Source organism: Elaeis guineensis, chromosome 16 (genome assembly GCF_000442705.2).
Source record: "Elaeis guineensis isolate ETL-2024a chromosome 16, EG11, whole genome shotgun sequence".
Taxonomy (NCBI): Eukaryota; Viridiplantae; Streptophyta; class Magnoliopsida; order Arecales; family Arecaceae; genus Elaeis; species Elaeis guineensis.
The window spans coordinates 16,400,560-16,423,359 of NC_026008.2; positions in this window are offsets into that span (position 1 = coordinate 16,400,560).

Genomic DNA, 22,800 nt, shown 5'->3' on the forward strand with positions numbered 1-22,800 from the left:
AATAAAATCTTTTTGTTAATCATTTTCACGCAAAGAACCATCATATATTTGTTTGAAAAATTTATGCAGTTTAAAGTTGAAATTGTTTCAATTACATGAACCTGTTTAGATTAGATCTAAAGTAGTTTTATGCTTATTTCACTTGCATTTTGATTATGAATCAAATATGCAACTTGGTTGGTAGAATCATGTTGTAAAAATATTTTATAAATATAAAAATTATTTTCGAAAAGCTAAACCCTAACCCTCAGTCCAAAATTTAATTGAGAATTAAGAAGTTATTTGATTAGGTTCTAGGATTGTGAATTGAAGAACCTAAGACACAAACTATAACACATTGAGTTAATGGGTTAGTGGGAATTAGGTCCATTAATTGGGTTAGACCTAAGGTTAGATTAAAGATAAACTTAATTAAAGAATTGACTAAATCTAATCAATTGTTATCTTAGATTAGATCAAGGACTCTCTAGATCAATTACAATAGTTGTAGTTGGTCAAGTCCATGTCTTTAACGAGAACCAAATGGACTTGATTCTTGGCTAAGCTATCTAGCACGAACTGTTAGGTTGATCTAATCGAAACTAATTAAACCAGTTGGTGTCTAAGGTAAATCAGACCGGTGATTTTTAATTGGCAGCCCGCTTACCTTGCCATTTCTGATGGTGTCTAAAGCAAGCTTTGACAGACCCTCCCATCGATCGAACTTATCTGACCTCTTGGTGAAATTATATTTTGATCGGATCACTTGACTATTCGAGAATGACCCATGTCAGCTAAATAAATCAGTGTGACTGATTTAGGTGCTCCTAGACCAGCCCTTTTAATGATCTCCCTTAAGCTGACTTGGTGAAGCTAGTGGGAGGATCATGATAAGCTGGTTCATCTGATCTCTTCCTCTAAATCAATTAAATCCTCTAAAATTATTAGGTCCTTAGAATGAAATAGTTATGGTGATAACTAGATCATAGCCTCCCATTAAGTGGATGATAATGGGTCCATCAGTTGGATAATCATTGGAGGCCCAAAGATCTGGTGCTTATCGGCTAATGGAATTGTCATTCATAATATGATTTCTTAACTGCATCTTTCTAAATGGTGGTTAGGTTAGCCAACCAAAGTTGGGCCTAATCATTCATTGGCTAGATGGGCCAAGTATGTTTATGTTAATGGTTGGACCTAACCAGACCTTTTTAGTGGAGGCCAAAGCCTACTGATTAGGGATTGGGACAAAATTAAAATTACTAAAAATTATTTAGAAAAATAATTGGTTATGAACCTACCCTTGATGTACATAGATTGGCCAACCAAAGTTGAGCTTGCGTGCAGTCTAAGTGGATTCTAGTACCCACTACAGAATTAGGGTAATTCCTCGAATTGGAGGTAGAGGCTATCAATTCGAATAAAATAGTGAGAGAAACCTTTTGATTAAAGTCCAAATCTTTAGGTTTAATGAATCAATTACTAATTAGATTATGATTTTTCTTTGTGCAGATATGGCCACTTTCCTATCGCTCCGATCATTGTTGGACAATGAAAATTTGGTGAGATCCAACTTCGGTAGCTGGTACCAAAAGTTGAAGATAGTCCTGGAGCATGAACGGATCCTATATGTGATAATAAATTCTACACCTGAGGAGCCAGCTACTAATGCACATGAAACAGTTAGAGACACTTACCAGAAGTGGCTGAGTGATCGGACCACAGTGCGCTGCATCATGCTGGCTGCCATGAGCAACGAGTTCAGTCGCAGATTTGAGATGGCTCAGCCAAAGGACATGCTTCAAGTGTTGGTGGATACCTTTGGCACACCCGATGATGTGGAGAAGCACAAGACTAGTTGTGCCATCTTCAACACCAAAATACAGGATGGTGCCTCTGTCACTGATCATGTATTGTACATGATCAAGCTGATGGAGCATTTGAGCAAGCTCGGCTTTTTCTTACATAAACAGCTTAGGAAAGATGCAATACTGAACTCGCTGCCCAAGTCTTATCTCCCATTCCTCACTCATTATAGAATGATAAAGCCTGAAATAAACTACCATGGGTTATTGGGGTTGCTTCAGAACTTTGAGAAGGATCACCAACTCCACAAGGAGTAGGTGAACTTAGTGAGAGGTTCATCTTCTGGTTCTCGACCCTTTACGAAAGGGAAGAAGAACAAGAAGAAGAAAGTGAAGAAGGTGCAAGTTCAGGCTGGGACATTAGTGCAGGGCCAGACCAAAAAGATCAAGCCTGATAAAAGTCAAACTGAATGCTTCTTTTGCAAGAAGCGGGGGCACTGGAAAAGAAACTATCCTCAGTACATTGTCTCCCTGGATCCGAACAGGAAGAGAAAGAAGCAAGCTATTGCTGGGCAAGGTATTTATATGATAACTCCTTACAATTTCTCTATTTGTGATATAACTGACTGGGTATTGGATATCGGTAGCCCTTACTATATTTGCAATTCATTACAGGGGTTGCAGGTCAGTAAGAGATTCGAGCAAGGGAGAGGTTCCTAAATGTTGGAGATGGAAGACCAGTTCCAGTTCTAGCATTAAGAATCTTGAAACTTGTATTTGAATCCCATACCGTTGTTCTTAATGATTGTCATTTCTGTCTCAGTTTCTTTTAAATGTTATTTTCATGGCCTTCTGGCCAAAAATGATTATGAAATTTCAATAAAGAAATAAATTTGTAATATCATTATGAATGGTGTTACTATTTTTTATGGACATTTGAACAATGGTGTGTATATGTTACCACAACCTGTTAACATAGTCTATTCTACTGGCAAGCATCCTAGATTAGATAATGTATCAGATATCTACTTATGGCACTGTGGGCTAGATCATATAAATAAGAACAGAATAAACAGGTTGACTCTAGAGGAAATCCTCGAAGTCAATGATTGTGAATCACTTCCAATCTGTGAGTCCTATCTTCTTAGTAAAATGACCAAGTCACCTTTTACTGAAAAAGGTGAGAGAGCTACTGAGCTCTTGGGCCTAGTACATACTGATGTATGCGGGCCCATGAGCACAAGTGCTAGAGGTAGATATTTCTACTTTATCACTTTCACGGATGATCTATCCAAATATGGATATGTCTATCTGATGAAACATAAATCGAATTCATTTGAAGTAAGTCTGTAATTAAGACTCTATATGAGATATGGATAAGACGTAAGCCAGCACTTTCACACCTTAGGGTCTGGGGGTGCCCGGCCTATGTCAAACGGTTAGTTATAGATAAACTTGGACCTAGGTTTGACAAATGCACATTCATAGGGTACCCCAAAGAGACCAAAAGATATTTTTTCTACCATGCTGATGAACAAAAGGTGTTCGTCAGCCTTAAGGCAACCTTTTTAGAAAAAGAGTTCCTTGGTGAAGGAACCGTTGCCTCTAAGGTTGAATTTGATGAAGTTCAACAGGTAGAAGGACCGACATCAATAGCTGAACCTGAGTCGGATTTGATTAGACCAAATTCAGAGCCCAATGTACGTACACCATTAAGGCGATCCGATAGAGTACTGCGTCAGCCGGACAGATACTATGATTTCTTGATCCGGGACGGTGATCCCATCGAACTCGATGAGAATGATGAGGATCAGATCACCTATATGGATGCAATGCAGAGACCTGATTCTGAGAAATGGCTTGAAGCCATGAAATCCAAAATGGAGTCCATGAAGGTCAATGATATATGGACGTTGGTTGATCCACTTGAAGGGTTAAACCCATTGGGTGTAAATGGGTCTTCAAAAGGAAGAGGGGCGCAGACAAAAAGGTGAAGACCTATAAAGCCCGTCTGGTTGCTAAAGGGTATCATCAAAATTATGGTATTGACTATAATGAGACGTTCTCCCTTGTGGCAATGCTCAAATCCATTTGGATAATACTTGCAATAGCTGCCATCTAGATTATGAGATCTGGCAGATGGATGTACAGACAGTCTTTCTGAATGGAGAGCTGACCGAAGAGGTATATATGATACAACCTGAAGGGCTTACATCCACAGATGAGTCCAAGGTGTGCAAACTTCAGAGATCCATTTATGGATTGAAGCAAGCTTCTCGGAGTTGGAATATGCATTTTGATAAGGTGATCAAAACATATGGCTTCATTAAGAACAGAGAAGAGCCCTGCATCTATAAATAGACAAATGGTCCAGTTATGGTATTCCTTGTCTTGTACGTGGATGACATTCTCTTAATCAAAAATGACATCCCCACACTATAGGGAATAAAAGTTTGGTTGTCATTGTAATTCTCCATGAAGGACTTGGGTGAAGCATCCTACATCCTAGGGATGAAGATCTATAGGGATGATCTAAAAGGATGTTTGGGTTATCCCAGTCCACGTATATAGATACTGTGCTGAAGAGGTTCAGCATTGAGAATTCCAAGAAGGGCTATCTACCGATAGGCCATGAAATGTTTCTCTCTAAGAAGGATTGTCTAACAACTCCTGAAGAGAGAGAGTGTATGAATAGAGTCCCATATACTTCGACCGTGAGATCTATCATGTACACCATGACATATACAAGGCCAGATGTGGCATACTCACTAAGAGTAGTGAGTAGATACCAATCTAATCCTAGAGAAAAATACTGAAAAGTGGTTAAAGCCATCCATAAGTATTTGAGAAATACTAAAGACCAATGGTTGGTTTATGGCAAGTCAGATCTGAAACTTGTGGGGTTCACAGACTCCAGCTTTCAATCTGACCATGATGACAGCAGAAGCATGTCGAGTTATATCTTTACTCTGAATAGTAGAGCCATCTGCTGGAAGAGTTCTAAGCAGCATACTGTGGCAGACTCTATTTATGAGGCAGAGTACATCACAGCATCGGATGCTGCTAATGAAGCTGTGTGGCTAAAAAAATTCATCATCGAGCTCAGAGTAGCACCCTCCCTCGATGGTCCGGTCCCACTTTACTATGACAGCACTGGTGCCATTGCTCAGGTGAAGGAACCCAAAGCACATCAGTAGACGAAACATATTTTGCACCGCTTCTACCTGGTCTAGGTGATTGTGGATCGAGGTGACATCAACCTTTAAAAGATCGATGGAAAGGAGAATCTGGCCGACCTCTTCACTAAAGACCTAACGATAAAGGAGTTTGACAACCACAAGTTGAAGATGGATATTAGATACTGTGCCGAGTGGCTTTAGGACAAGTGGAAGTTGTTAGAAAATATGTCCCAAAAGCCAATCGTCAATCTGTTAACGGTTGAGCAAACTTGTATTGTAATTGATTTGTTAATAAATAAAATATATTTTTAGTATTTTCATCATAAGTTTTCATCTTCTAATGAACTCCATTGTTGTAATGAAGTCCTTAGGACTATTTAGGTTCGATAAAGAGAGGATTTATCGATTAGTCCTTAAAACTATTCACGACCAAATGATAGGCTGTTAATAAGGACGATAGCTTCTATCGAGCATAGGTCGCTGTAGGCCATATGGGTTGGTTGTCCTCTTAACCAAGGAGTGTGGAGACACTGGTATGACATACAGATGAGATGTAAGGGTATATCATCATTGAATGTGACCAACTTCAGAGCATTCTGCTATCGAGAATATCTCTGATGGGATATAGGTATAAGTATCCCTTAGACCTGAGATCGTCTCAGTGACTTGCAAGCAACTCACTGTGCTTTGGTACTAGACTAACTAAATTTTTAATTCAGTGATGGAAGGCTTCTGGGCACAGTCGAGTACTTGCGAAGTCAGAGTGTGATCAAGATAGGATTGACTACTCCAAGAGTTAGAGAAGAATGAGTCACTGTATTTTAATTTAGCAAAATCTTGGCCAGGGTAATCCATCAGATGGATTTGATATTTTGAAATACAATGTGGACAACCTGATCAGAGTTGACAGTTAAGCTCTGAGGTGTCCTATGAGCATTTTGATTAAGGGGATGAATTATATGGAAACTATATCCGCATGGGTTCTAAGGATGTTGTTCAACACATTCGACCTATCCGACCGTCGGATACCATTGCTAGATGGTCACTTCGATTGGTATAAAAATTTATTCCTGTACTACCGACTTAGGTTCGGTCCTATGAAGTCACACACATTAGAGTTCATGATCCGATCGAATGGTTGATCAACGATTAAGAATCATTCTAGGGTTAAACGATCAATATGATTGATATTTAACCTAGTGCAAGTGTTGTAGGAGAATCGATTAGCAATTTGATTGCTAATTAGTTTAATTTGATTAAGCCAATGGGTTGAGATTAAGTCTAATTAAATATAATTTAATTAGATTTAGTTTGGACTTGATTGGATCAAGTCCAATTGGTTTATTGGATAAGCCAAGTGCAAGAAAAAACTAGTCCTAGTCCAATTAGGACTTGGGTCAACCTAATTTCTAATTCGATTAAAAAATTAAATCAGATTTAAATCTATTTTAATCTAATTAAATTAAGTTCTTAATTGGGTTAAGACTTATTTAATTGGGTTGATTTGGTTTTGGTTTGATTTGATTTGAGAAACCAAATTTGAACAAATCATAGATTGAACCCTAGTAAGACTAGGATTCCACCTTGCGTCGCCTTAGCCCCCCACGCCCACTCTCTCTTATTTTGTGTGACAAAACCTTCTCTCCTAGGCCTTCATGCATGCCCAAAGTTTTTCACTCTTTCTCTCTTGCATGGAATGTGGTTGTGGACTAAGTCAAAGTAGGAATAAGTTTGGATTTCAAATTCTATGAGATAGAATTTTAGGAAACCAAACTCTTTCCTTATGGCACTAATTTTATCCAGATTTTTTTTGAAATTTTTATGACTTTTATGAGATATATTGTACATCCTTTTCTGGTGGTCCATTTTAGAAAAAAAAAGGAGGGGCACCCAAGAGTTGGGCACCACTTGTCTTGCCCAGTTTGGATTTTTCTTGACTAAGTATTTGACCTAGACAAGGACTCTTCATATATCATTATTTAAGATAAATTTCTTCTTTAATTTTTTGTGGATTATAGAGCATTGAGAGGCCTTTGGGGTATGTGAAAATTAGGGAGAAAGAGTGTTGGGGTGTGGAGATATAATAGACACAAAATTAGGTGTCTAGGTGAGAGCAAAAAGAAGAAGAAGAGGATCTTCTTCTAGGGTTGCTGAGTTCACCCCTTCCCTTCCTCCATCTGTGAGTTTTCTGAGAGTATCTCATATCTAAATCTCCTTCTCCTACTTCTCATCTTTGGAAGAGTCCAAATTAAGAAAAAAAAGGCATCTGATCGACCATCGAAGAAGGATCAGCATAGTACTAGCATACTATGCTAATTTTCTGGACCAGAACTTCTGATCGTGATTCGTGGACTCGTGTGGATGACTCTTAGAGGTTGAACACATGTGTGGCTCACAACATCATTCTCAAGTCCGGATCAGCAAAGTTAGAATGTCTAACTTGCAAGGTAATAGATCTGATCTATTATATTTTACATATATTAGATGTAGTATAGAAACATGTTGATATGATCAACATATAGTTCTTGCTCTTTATATTTTAATTTTTGATTCAATGTCATGTAATAATCATGTAATAGAATTTTAGATCTAGAAATTCTCTGATTTTATAAGATAAATTTTGATTTATTTTAGTCTTTCGCTGCCTGATCTTGAAAAAGTTTCAAGATCTAACTCTGAAACCTTAGATCTGGTTCACTTCTTTGGGGTAGCTGCATCTTGAGAGCCATTATTCCAATGAGGGCTAGAGAACCGATCAAGAGAGTAGTGGAGGGTGAAAGATAGATAGGAATGAAGAGAAGTAAGGAATTTTTAGGAGTTTGTTTGAGGTTTTAGAAGTGAGGGTTTAAGGGTTTGGTAGAGAGCAAGAAAAAGAGAATTATGATTAAGGATAGGTCAGGAGGAGGTGTCTACCCTAGATTTTAAGGTAGAAACTAGTGATTTTTGGATGGATAAAGGTTTGGATTTAGGAGAATGTGGCCGATGGGGGGGCTTGGAGTAGGATTTTGGTTTGGGATGATGAGAAGAGGAAGAAGAATGGTAAATGAGTCGGCTCATTTGGGTTTTAAGCAAATAGTTTAAGCAGATCGTCCCATATGAAATCCATTTGTCCGATCAATTAGGATGTCCCATGGGTCGTCCCATCTAAAGTAGGTTCAGGCAATGAGAAACTAATTCAAAAAATGAGAAAAAAATCCAAAGAAAAAAATTTGGAAAGACTTGTTTCGACTTGAGATATTCATGAAAAGTTTAGGTAAATTTTAGTATGATTTTTGATGAAAAATTTCAACGAAAAAAAAAAATTTGAAATCATATCTGAATAATTTTGATAATTTTTAATTGACTTAAAATAATTCTCAAAAAAAGATAGATGCCTTCTAAAATTAAGATGATGAAGTCAAAAAATTTTGGATGGATTTTGAGAGAAGAATTATGATGAGGGATCAAGCAAAAAGATTTAAGATGCCTATTTTTTTTTTAATTGCATAAAATCTATCTTCATTTAATGCTTTAGTGAAAATGTCAGCTAATTGCTTTTCAGTATTTATGTATTCAAGTGCTACATCATTATTTTGAACATGTTCTCTTATAAAGTGGTGTCTAATATTTTAATATGTTTAGACTTAGAGTGTTGGATTGGATTCTTAGTCAAACTAATGGCACTAGTATTATCACATCTTATGGGAATGTCTTTAAGTTCAATTCTAAAATCTATGAGCTATTGCTTAATCCATAAGATTTGAGCACAACAACTTTCGGCTGCAATATACTCGGCCTCGATCGTAGACAATGCTACTGAATTTTGCTTCTTGCTAAATCAAGAGAATAAGTTGACTCTTAGAAATTGACAAGTTTCACTAGTACTTTTTCTATCTAACCTACATCCAGCAAAATCTGCATCTGAGTAACCTATTAAATCCATAGAAGATTGCTTAAAAAACCAAAATCTTAGATTTTGTGTTGCTTTTAGGTATTTGAAAATTTTTTTAACAGTATTTAAGTGAGATTCCTTAGGGTTTGATTGAAATCTAGTATACATACATATGCTGAATATTATATCAAATCTACTGGTAGTAAGATATAATAAAGAACCTATCATGCCTCTATAAAATTTTGAATTAACAATCTTGTCATGTTCATCCTTATCTAATTTACAGGAAGGGGTCATAGGAGTACTTACACTTTTGGAGCTCTCCATTTCAAATTTTTTTAATAGTTCTCTTGTGTACTTACTTTGGGTGATAGAGATCCCTTTCTTCATTTGCTTGATCTGGAGTCCAAGAAAGAAAATGAATTCTCCCATCATGCTCATCTCGAACTCTTCCTACATAAGCTTGGCAAATTCTTGACATAAAACTTCATTAGTAGACTCAAAGATGATATCATCAACATATATTTGTATAACTAGTATTTCTTCATCTTTTTTTTTTTATAAAAATAGTTGTATTTACTTTTTCTCTTAAAAAATTATTGTCTAATAAAAACTTACTTAATCTTTCATACCAAGTCCTAGAAGCTTATTTTAAACTATACAAGACTTTGTTTAATTTGAATACATGATCTGGATATTTATGATTTTCAAAATCTGAAGGTTGTTCTACATATACCTCTTAAGCAATATAACCATTTAGAAAAGTACTTTTAACATCCATTTGAAATAGTTTAAAATTCATGAAATATGCATAAGCAAACAGCATTCTTATAGCTTTTAGTCTAGCAACAGGTGCAAATGTTTCATCAAAATCAATTCCTTGCTATTGATTATATCCTTTAGCAATTAATATTACTCTATTTTTGATTGCACTACCATCTTCATCTAATTTATTCCTATATACCAATTTTATTCTGATTATTGGATGATTTTTAGGTCTAGCAACAAGAGTCCACACATCATTTCTTTCAAACTGATTTAACTCTTCTTGCATAGTATTTATCTAGTTATGGTCCTGTTCAGCTTCTTCTATTATTTTAGGTTCTATGTGTGAAACAAAAGCTACATAATTACATACATCTCTAAGAGAGGATCGAGTTCTTACCTCTTATGTCGGATCACCAATGATTAATTCTTTGAGGAGATTATGGACATACCTCCATTCTTTTGAAAGATTACTTGTATCTTGAGGTTGTTCTTGAATGTTTTGATCATTGATGCTCTCATCCTCATATTTTTTTTCTAACTGTTATTTGTTATGCTCATTTGAGTCATTCATGGTGAGCTCTTTCATTCTTTCTTCTATGATATCTGCATCATCAGCATCCTCTCTCTTTCTTAATGGAAGATCATTAGTTTCATCAAAAACTACATGAATTGACTCTCCCACTACTAGTATTCTTTTATTGAAAACTCTAAAAATTTTGCTAGAAGTGAAATAGTCAAGAAAGATAGCTTCATCAAATTTAGTATCAAATTTACCTAAGCTATCTTTGCTATTATTTAAAACAAAGCAACGGCAACCAAAAACATGAAAATATCCTATGTAGGTTTTCTATCTTTCCATAATTCATAAGGTGTTTTCTTTAAAATTGATCTTATTAAAGCATGGTTTAAGATGTAACATGCTGTATTGATTGCTTTTGTCTAAAAATATTTTGGGAGCTTGCTCTCACATAGCATGGTACGGGCCATTTCTTCAAGAGTTCTATTTTTTCTTTCTACTACTCTATTTTGTTGGGATGTTCTAGGTGCTAAAAAATTATGATCAATATATTTTTTATCATAAAATTTTTTAAAATCTTTATTTTCAAATTCAGTGCCATGGTCACTATGAATTGAAATAATTGATAAATCATTTTCATTTGAAACTTTTTGACAAAACTTAGAAAATGTTGAAAATGCTTCATCTTTAGATGCTAAAAATAAGACCCAAGTGAATCATGAGAAATCATCGATAATCACAAAATCGTATCTTTTACCTTCTAGGCTAGTTGTTCTTATCGGACCAAACAAATCCGTATGTAAAAGTTTTAAAGATTTAGAAGTTGAAACAATATTCTTAGGTTTGAAAGAAACTCTTGTTTGTTTACCTAATTGACATGCATCACAAATTTTATCTTTGTCAAAACTTATTTTTGACAAATCATAAATTAAATCTTTTTTAATAATTTTAGATAGTGTGTGCATACTAATATGTGCATGCCTATGGTGCCAAAGCCAACTAGTCTCATTGATTTTAGTGTTCATGGCTGCAAGACATTGCATGTTTTGCATGAAAAGATTATCCAAATCTATCATGTAAATATTGTCATGCCTATGTCCAATGAACCTGGTGCTATCATCAAAAGGACTAGTTACAATACATATGAATAATTCAAAAACTACTTTATAACCTTTATCATATAATTGACTAATGCTTAAAAGGTTATGCTTAAGACTATCTACAAGCAAAATATTTTCAATACAAGTGGAGGAAGTGATACCAATGTTACCTATGCCGATGATCTTTCCTTTGCCATTGTTTCCAAAGGTGACCATCTCTCCATTTTTAGCTTCCAACGTGATGAATTGAGACTCATCACCGGTCATGTGTCTTAAGCATCCACTATCAAGATACTACTTTCACTTTATTGCTTGAGATGCAAGACACACCTACACACATAAAATTAAGTTTTAACTTTAGGTACCCAAGCTAACTTGGATCCTTTGGGGTTAGTCACAATGGTTCCTTTTGGAACTCATATTTTCTTAACATTTGTACCAGCAAATTTGTTTGACATGCATGCATAAGCTTTATGTCCTATCTTGCCACATTTAAAACAAGTAATATTTGACAATTTGTTCATAGATGCATTTACAAAAATATTTTTCAGAAACTTTTATTTTCTAAGAGTATCATACACTACTCTTTGATTGTCAATAATCATTTGTAGTTTATTTGAGCTTAGGATAAATCTATCAACTATTGGTTTCAATTTGGTTACTTCTTCCTTGAGAGTCTGATTTTCCTTTATAAAAGTTTTATTTAAGCTTAAATTTTTTTTTTCCTTCAATAGAGTTTGATATTTTATTTCTAATTCTTTATTTTTGTTGGATATTTTTTTTCTTTAGATAATGCTTGATTTTTTAATTTTAGATCTTTATTTTTCAGTCCTACTTTGCTTAAATCATTCAAAGTTCATGAAATGCTTCTTGCAGTTCATCATAAGAAAATTCATTTTAAGTTTCAGGGGTTACCTCATTTTCATGTGCCATAAGGCACAGGTTGGCTTCTTCATGTGATTCTTCTTCTGAGGTGGAGTCATCATTATCGCTCCACATAGCCATCATTGCCTTTTTCTTCTTGGACTTCTTTGGATCCTTCTTGAGCTGGGGATAGTCCGATCTAAAGTGGCCCAGCTTTTTACATTCTTAATATATGACAGGCTGTTCTTTCTCTATTTCTTTACTCGGCTACCCCTTGACTAGTGGTCTTCTCTTAGTCCCTTATCTTCTTTTCTTCATGAAACGTCTAAATTTTCTTGTGTTTAATGCTGTTGGGCATAAAATACCCTCGGCCGAAGTTCTTGGCGGGGTCGACCCTCGCGAGTCTCTTCTGTTTTTCAACAACTGTTGGTGAACCCCCGTGACTCCGCCCGGACTCCTACGGGAGCCGGGCTCCGTCCGCGAGTTCTACAGCAAGGAAGACTTCGCCCGGACTCCTACGGGAGCTGGGCTCCATCCGCGAGTTCTACAGCAAGGAAGACTTCGCCCGGAGCAAGGAAGACTTCGCCCGGACTCCTACGGGAGCCGGGCTCCGTCCGTGATTTCGATAGCAAGGAAGACTTCGCCCGGACTCCTACGGGAGCCGGGCTCCGTCCGTGAGTTCTACAGCAAGGAAGACTTCGCCCGGACTCCTACGGGAGCCGGGCTCCGTCTGCGATTTCAGCAGCGAGGAAGACTTCGCCCGGACTCCTACGGGAGCCGGGCTCCGTCCGCGAGTTCTACAGCAAGGAAGACTTCGCCCTGACTCCTACGACAGCCGGGCTCCGTCCGCGAGTTCTACAGCAAGGAAGACTTCGCCCGGAGTCCTACGGGAGCCGGGCTCCGTCCGCGAGTTCTACAACAAGGAAGACTTCGTCCGGACTCCTACGGGAGTCGGGCTCCGTCTGCGAGTTCTACAACAAGGAAGACTTCTACCGGACTCCTACGGGAGCCGGGCTCCGTCCGCGAGTTTTACAGCAAGGAAGACTTCGCCCAGACTCCTACGGGAGCCGGGCTCCATCCATAATTTCGACAGTGAGGAAGACTTCTCCTGGACTCCTACGGGAGCCGGGCTCCATCCGCGAGTTCTACAACAAGGAAGACTTCGTCCGGACTCCTACGGGAGTCGGGCTCCATCCATAGCTTCTGCAGCAAGGAAGACTCCGCCCGAACTCCTACGGGAGCCGGGCTCCATCCATAGTTTCTGCAGCAAGGAAGACTCCGCCCGGACTCCTACGGGAGTCGGGCTCCGTCCACAGTCTCTGCAGCAAAGAAGACCTCGTCCAAACTCCTACGGGTGTCGGGCCTCACTACCGACTCCAACCGAACTTCGGCCAACAAGTCTGGATCCTCTGACAAGCCATAGTAAAGGACACCACTGCTCCACTCTCTGCGGTGGATCCTGCGTAGCCCCATTACTCCCTGACAGGCCGCATTAATGGCCATGACCCTGCTCCACTCCCTGCGGCGGATTCTGTGCGAATCCCCCACTCCCTGACGAGTCACGACAGCAGACGCTGCTCCAGTCTCCATAACTGATTCCACATGGCGAGCCACGGTAATAGCCACGATCCCACTCCACTACCCTCCGTAATAAATTTCTCCTGACTCTGGGCGGCCCACTACCAGACGGTTACAGACGTCACTATCAATCTGTTGCCCCCTCCGTCTATAAAAGGAAAACCCCAGATACGTTATTCTATAAGCTCTCATTTTTATCTAAAAACTCTGCTAAATTCTCCGTTCGAGCACTCCATTCTTGTTGAGGTAGAGAACTGACTTGAGCGTCGGAGGGTCTTGTCGGAGCAACCCCACCTCCGGTTTAGACTTCCTTTGCAGGTCCCGATGGCGACCGCGACTCCCTCGACTCCAGCTTCTCCGGTGCAAGCGGATTTTTGCACCAACTTCAGAGCATTATGCTATCGAGAATGTCTCTGATGGGATATAGATATAAGTATCCCTTAGACCTGAGATCACCTCGGTGACTTGCAAGCAACTCACTATGCTTTGGTACTGAACTAACTGAATTTTGAATTTAATGACAGAAGACTTCTGGGCATAGTCAAGTACTTGCAAAGTCAGAGTGTGATCGAGATGGGATTGACCACTCCAAGAGTTGGAGAAGAATGAGTCACTGTATTTCAATTTAGCAAAACCTTGGCCAGGATAATCCATCAGATGGATTTGATATTTTGAAATACAATGTGGACAACCTGATCAGAGTTGACAGTTGAACTCTGACATATCCTATGATCATTTTGGTCAAGGGGATGAATTATATGAAAACTATATCCGTATGGGTTCTAAGGATGTAGTTCTACACATTCAACCTATCCAGTCGTCGGGTACCATTGCTAGATGGTCATTTTGATTGGTACAGAAATTTATTTCTATGCTATCAGCTTAGATTCAGATCTATGAGTTCACACACATTAGAATTTATGATCCGATCGGATGGTTGATCAATGATTAAGAATCGTTCTAGGGTTAAATGATCAATACGATTGACATTTTACTTAGTGCAAGTGTTGCAGGAGGATCGATTAGCAATTCGATTGCTAATTAACTTAATTTGATTAAGCCAATGGACTGAGATTAAGTCTAATTGAATATGATTTAATTAGATTTGATTTGGGCTTGATTGGATCAAGTCCAATTGGTTTATTGGATAAGCCAAGTGCAAGAAAAAAACTAGTCCTAATTCAATTAGGACTTGGGTCAACCTAATTTCTAATTTGATTAAAAAATTAAATCAGATTTAAATTTAATTTAATCTGATTAAATTAGATTTTTAATTGAGTTAAGACCTATTTTAATTGGTTTGATCTAATTTTGGTTTGATTTAGTTTGAGAAACCAAATTAAAATAAGTCATAAGATAGAATTCTAGTAAGACTAGGATTCCACCTTGCGCCACATAAGCCCCTCCCCACGCCCTCTCTCTTATTCCATCCCAATCATCTCTTATTTTGTAAGACAAAAGCCCTCTCCCAGTTCTTTCCTATGTCCAAAAGGTTTTCTCTCTTTTTTCATACATGGAAAGTGGTTGTGGATCAAATCAAAGTAGGAATAATTTGGATTTCAAATTCTATGAGATAGAGTTTTAGAAATCCCAAACTCTTTCCTTTTTGTACCGAATTTACTCAGATTTTTTTTGAGATTTTTGAGGTTTTTAGGGCACATATTGTGCACCCTTTTCTGGTGGTCCATACATGAAAATAAGGAGGAGGCACCCAAGAGTTGGGTGCCCCTTATCTTGCCATGTTTGGATAAGCCTTGACTAGGTACTTGACATAGACAAGGACTAGATCATATCTCTCTATATAAAATGAGTTTCTTCATGAAATTTTTGAAGAACATAGAGTTTTTAGAGACCTTTGGGGAATTCAAAAATTAAAGAGAAAAACCTTTGGATTGTGGAGATATAATAGACACAAGACAGGGTGTCTAGGAGAGAGTAAAGAGAAGAAGAAGAGGGTCTTCTTCTAGGGTTGTTAGTTTCATCTTTTTCCTTCCTCCATCTTGTGTTTTCTAAGAGAATCTCAGATCTAAAACTCCTATTCCTACTTCTCATCTTTGGAACAGCCCAAATCAAGAAGAAGGAGGCACTTGATCAACCATCGAAGAAGGATCAGTGCAATACTAGCATACTATGCTGATTTCCTGAAGCAGGACTTCTGGTCGAGATTCGTGGGCTCGTGTGGATAACTCCTAGAGATCGGATGCATGTGTGGTTTGCAACATCATCCTCAATCCCGGATCAGCAAGGTTAGAATGTCTAACTTGCAAGGTAATAGATCTGATCTATTGTTTAATACATACATTAGATGTAGTATAGAAACATGTTGATATGATCAACATATAGTTCATGCTCTATATATTTTAATTTTTGATTTAATGCTATATAATAATCATATAATAGAATCTTAGATCTAAGGATTCTCTAGTTTTAGAAAATAAATTTTGATTTATTTTAGTCTTTCGCTGCCTGATCTTGAAAAATTTTCAAGATCTAACCCTGAAACCCTAGATCCAGTTCCTTCAATTGGTATCAGAGCCTAAGGTTGTTTATTACATGATTATTTATACATGCTTAGATTATCTCTTAGATTAAATTTAATTTATAATCTAATTATTAAATCTAAAATTAAAATTTTAGATCAATCATGAACTGTAAGGTTGTCCTACTGTAAGGTTTACCCCTTACAGTACAAAGGTTGTCCTAATTCGTGTAGATCTATCTCTAATCATAAATTTATTAGATATGATCTAGATTAAATTTATAATTTATTAGATTTAAAAGATATTTAAATCTAAAATAAAATCTTTTTGTTAATAATTTTTGTGCAAAAAAATTATTTAAAGTTGAAATTATTTCAATTACATGAACCTGTTTAGATTAGATCTAAAGTAGTTTCATGTTTATTTTATTTGCATCTTGATTATGAATCAAACATACAATATGGTTGGTACAACCATATTATAAAATTATTTTTTAAACATAAAAATTATTTTCGAAAAGCCGAACCCAACCCTCAGCCCAAAACTTAATTAAGAATTAAGAAGTTGTCTGATTAGATTCTAGGATTGTGAATTGAAGAACCTAAGACACAAACCATAACACATTGGGTTAATGGGTTAGTGGGAATTAGGTCCATTAATTGGGTTAGACCTATGGTTAGATTAAAGATGGACTTAATTAGAGAATTGACTAAATCTAATCAATTGTTGTCTTAGATTAGGTCAAGGATTCTCTAGATCAATTACAATAGTTGTAGTTGGTCAAGTCCATGTCTTTAACGAGAACCAAATGGACTTGATTCTTGGCTAAGTGATCTAGCACGAACTGTTAGGTTGATCTAATCAAAATTAATTAAACCAGTTGGTGTCTAAGATAAACCAGACCGGTGGTTTTTAATTGGGAGTCTGCTTACCTGGCCATTTTTGATGGTGTCTAAGGCAAGCTTTGGCCGACCCTCTCACTGATTGAACTTACCTGGCCTCTTGGTGAAATTATATTTTGATCGGATCACTTGACCATTCGAGCTGACCCATGCCAACTAGGTAAATTAGTGTGACTAATTTAGGTGCTCCTAGACCAGCCCTTTAAATGGTCTCCCTTAAGCTGACTTAGTGAAGCCAGTGGGAGGATCATGATAAGCTGGTTCATCTGACCTCATCCTCTAAATCATTTAAATCCTTTAAAATTATTAGGTCCTTAAAATGATAAAGTTATGGAGATAACTGAGTCATAGCCTCCCATTAAAGTGTTTGATAATGAGTCCATTAACTCAATAATCATTGCAGACCCAAATGTAGGGAAAATTCAGTGCAGGGGTAAAATAGTAATTTTAAAACTTTTTCAAAATTATGATTTTACAGTGGAAAGATATTAATTAATCTAATTAATTAACATAAATTTATCCTACATAAAAATTTAAATATGATATATAGCATGCATTCATTTAAATTTGAATTCAAATTCGAACAGTAAACACTTTACTGTAATGTGTTCAAAAAATAATACTTTTGTGCGGGTAGTAGATCGCCGCAATTTGATCACCATCGAGAGAGTCTGATCATTGTGATGTAGCCACACAGCATGTCTGGCCTCTGCGGATCATCCACACGAAGCTCCCGGTCTGATCGACTCCTTACGAGTGCTAGCTCGTTGTAGAGCCCTTTTGACGGCGGATGCTGATCAAACTCCTTCGATCGATGTCTGTCGATTCTTCGGATACTCTAGATCATCAGCAGACATGCTTGAGAGGATGTTGAAGATCTTTCAGAGATTTTGTGGGCTCACGACACTCGTAGCTCACTTTTTCACTTCCCGAACCCCAGGTTAAAACTCTAGGGAATTCACCAGAAACCTTGCACCCACTTTTCTTTCTTTTCTTTCTTTTTCTCTTGGAAGGATATGGACTTCCTTCTCACACACAAGACTTCTCACGTCCCAAAATTTTCCTTCAAAAATCTTCTTCTTGCATGCCCCACTCTTCTCCTCCTTTTATAACAACGTCAAACGTCTTATCCAAAAGAAAAGATAAAGATGAGTAATTGCACATTTGAATTCAAATCAAATTTTGAATTCAAATGGATACCAACTCATCCCTTATCCACTAAAGGTGTGAGGCATGGCTTAAATTGTGCATGGAGGGATTTCATGAGAAACCTTTTCTCATGTAATAAATAGGACGTAAAAAAAAGGATAAGGTGCAAAGATTAATTGCCCATTCAAATTCAAACTTTATTTTGAATTTGAATGGCCAACCAATCATCCTTATCCATCCATTTGGCACATTAAAGTGGGACATGGAGAGGGATTGGCATGAGAAAAAAATTCATGAGAAGTTCCTTCTCATGAATCCAAATGGGTGCAATGGAAGTGAGGTGGCGCATGGAGATTGGGTCAAGGTGGTTTAATTATTTAAACCAACCTAATTGAACCAAATAAGTTAGGTCCAATTAGACTCATTTAAACCCAACTAAATTAGACTTAATTAGGCTCAATAAAATTTTAATCAAATCAGGAATTGATTAATCCCAACCCCTGATCAAATCAGGGACCAAACCATCTCGACGATTAGGTCAACTCTTAACCTAATCGGGTCAAATCCAACTGAATCCAATTCAATTGGACTTGATCCAAAAATAATTACTCAATCAAATTGAGTTAATTAGTGATTAAATCATTAATTAAATCTCTCATAAATATTGAGTCCAAATTCGATGGGTAATCGGGCATCAGAATTCATCGATATGTAACCCTGATCGAAGAGTCCCAAACCAGTGGGACTCTTGATCCCGGTACGCATAATGTGTGAAACTCATGATCAGAGAATCCTGATTCTCAATCACTGAGTCTCAAATATGTAGGATTCTACATCAGCCATCAGATCAGATAAGAACCTCTATTGTGTGTGACCCCACAGGTTCGAACCTAAGTCGGTAGCACAGGAACCAATTCCTGTACTAGTCGAAGTGACCATCTAGCAATGATACCCAACGACCGGATAGGTCGAATAGTCGCAATCGCAACACTCAAAACCTACATGAATATGGTTACTGTATAATTTATCCTTTTGACCTCTGTGTTTAGGATGACTTAGGGTTAAACTGTCAACCCTGATTAGATCATCCAAATCGTGCTCAACTTAAACAGTCCTATGACTCCTCACAAGGACTACCCTGGCCAAGGTTTTGTTAAATTGAAACATGACTGTACACAGCTCCTAAACTGGAGTGGTCAATCCCATCTTGACACACGCACTGACAAGTCAAGTACTTGACTACACCGAGTAGCCTTCTGTCACTAAATTAGAAATTCAGGTAGTCCAGTGCCTAAGTGCAGTGAGTTGCTTGCAAGTCACCATGGCGGTCTCAGGTCGGAGGGATATTTGTACCCATATTCCATCGGAGCAAATCTTGACAACAGAAATAGCTCTGGAGTTGGTCACGTTCAGTGCAGATGTACCCTTATATCTCACCTGTATGCCATACCAGTGTCTCCACACTCATTGGTTAAGAGGACAACCAACCTATATGGCACACAATGACCTATGCTTGATAAACATTGTCGTCCTTGGTAACAATGTATCATTTGGTCACGAACAGATTTAAGGACTAAACAACAAATCCTCCGTTGTCGAGTCAAAATAGTCCTAAGGACTTCACCACAACATAGGAGTTCATTAGAAGATGAAACATTTTGTGATGAAAAATATCAAAATAATTTTTATTAATTCATAATTCATGTACAAATACAAAAATGAGCACAACCGTCAACAGGCTGACGATTGGCTTTGGGATACTATTTCCAACAATCTCCCACTTTGCCTAAAGCCAATCGGTGCAGTATCTAATACCCATCTTTGACTTGTAGTTGTCGAACTCCTTCACCGCAATGGCTTTAGTGAATGGGTCAGCCTGGTTCTCCTTCCCGTCGATCTTCTGAAGATCGACGTCACCTCGATCCATAATTTCTCAGATGAGATGGTAGCGGCGCAGAATATGCTTCGTCCGTTGGTGTGCCTTTGGTTCCTTCGCCTGAGCAATGGCTCCAGAGCTATCACAGTAGAGCAGAACTGGACCAACAAGGGAGGGTGCTACTCCGAGCTCGGTGATGAATTTTCTCAGCCACACCACTTCTTTGGCAGCATCTGATGCAGCGACATACTCCACCTTGCAAATTGAATCAGCCACTGTGTGCTGCTTGGAATTTTTCCAGCAGATAGCCCCACCATTAAGGGTAAAAATAAATCTCGACACACTTTTGCTGTCATCATGATCAGACTAGAAACTAGAGTCTGTAAACCCTATAAGTCTCAAGTCTGATTCACCATAAACAAGCCACTGGTCCTTAGTATTTCTTAAATACTTCAGGATGGTTTTAACAACCTTCCAGTGATTCTCCCCTGGATCAGATTGGTATCTACTCACTACCCCTAGTGAGTATGCCACATTTGGTCGTGTACATATCATGGCATACATGATAGATCCCACTGTCGAAGCATATGAAATCCTACCCATATGCTCTTTCTCTTGAGGTGTTGTCGGACAATCCCTTTTCGAGAGAGAAATTCCATGGCCTATCAGAAGATAGCCTTTCTTGGAATTCTTCATGCTGAACCTCTTCAGCATAGTATCAATGTACGTGGACTAAGATAAACCAAGCAACCTTTTAGATCTATCCCTATAGATCCTCATCCCTAGGATGTAGGAAGCTTCTCCCAGATCCTTCATGGAGAACTGTGACGACAGTCAAATCTTTATTCCCTGTAATGCAGGGACATCATTCCCAATTAAGAGAATGTCATCCACATACAATACAAAAAATACTACTACTGGACCATTAGCCCACTTATAAATGCATGGCTCTTCTCCGTTCTTAACGAAGCCATATGTCTTGATCATCTTATCAAAACATATGTTCCAACTCTGTGATGCCTGCTTAAGTCCATAAATGGACCTCTGTAGCCTGCACACCTTAGACTCATCTGTGGATGTGAATCCTTCAGGTTGTATCATATACATCTCTTCATCCAGCTCTCCATTTAGGAAAGCTATCTTCACATCCATCTGCTAGATTTCATAGTCCAGATGGGCAGCTATCGCAAGCATAATCCGAATGGATTTGAGCATTGCCACAGGAGAAAATGTCTCGTCATAGTCTATACCATAACATTGACGATATCCCTTGGCAACCAAATGGGCTTTATAGGTTTCTACCTTTCTGTCTGCACCTCTCTTCCTCTTGAAGACCCACTTACACCCTATGGGTTTTACTCCTTCGGGTGGGTCAACCAATGTCCACACATCGTTGACCTTCATGGACTCTATTTTGGATTTCATGGCCTCCAGTCATTTCTCAGAGTCGGATCTCTGCATTGCATCCATGTAGGTGATCGGATCCTCATCATTTTCATCAAGTTCGATAGGATCGCCGTCCCGGACCAAGAAACCATAGTATCTATCTGGTTGTCGTGGTACTCTACCAGATCGCCTTAAGGATGCTTGAACAATGGGCTCCGGATCTGATCTAACCAAATCCAGTTCAGGTTCAGCAACTTGTGTCGATTTTTTCACCTGTCGAACTTCGTCAAGTTCGACCTTAGAGGCAACGGTTCCTTCACCAAGGAACTCCTTTTCCAAAAAGATTGTCTTAAGGCTGACAAATACTTTTTGCTCATCAGCTAGGTAGAAGTAATACCCTTTGGTCTTTTTTGGGTACCCTATAAAATTACACTTGTCAGACCTAGGTCCAAGCTTATCCGTAATTAAATGTTTAACATAAATCGGACACCCCCAAACCCTAAGGTGCGAGAGTACTGGCTTACGTCCTATCCATATCTCATATGGCATTTTGGTTACAGACTTACTCGAAACTCTATTTAGAAGGTAACAAGTCGATTCGAGCGCATATCCCAAGAGGAAGATCGACAGACCAGCAAACCCCATCATGGATCGAACCATGTCTAACAAGGTCCGATTCCTCCTTTCAGATACACCATTATGTTGTGGTGTTCCAGGAGGAGTCCACTGAGAGAGAATCACATTCTTCCCAAGATATGTCAAAAATTATTGGAAAGGTATTCACCTCCTCGATCAGATCGAAGAGTTTTAATATACTTTTCAGTTTGTTTTTCTACCTCATTTCGGAATAGTTTGAACATTTCAAATGACTCCGATTTATGCTTCATTAAATAGACATATCCATACCTCGATAGGTCGTCTGTGAAGGTTATGAAGTAGAAATATCCATCTCTTGCACTTGAGCTCATGGGTCCACATACATCAGAATGTACCAAACCTAAGAGTTCACTGGCTCGCTCACCTTTTCCAGTAAAAGGTGATTTGGTCATTTTACCAAGAAGACAGGACTCACAGGTTGGAAGTGATTCACAATCACCTACTTCAAGAATTCTTTCTTGAGCCAACCTATTTATCCTGTTCTTATTGATATGATCTAGCCTATAGTGCCAAAGGTAGACTTCTGACACATTATCTATTCTAGGACGTTTACCGGAGGTTTGAACCACATTAACAGGTTGTGATAGAAAGTAAATTCCATTATTAAGTTGTCCAACAAATATTGTAACACCATTCAAAATGATATTGCAAATATTTTTTTTATTAAAAATTGATAACCGTTCATGGCC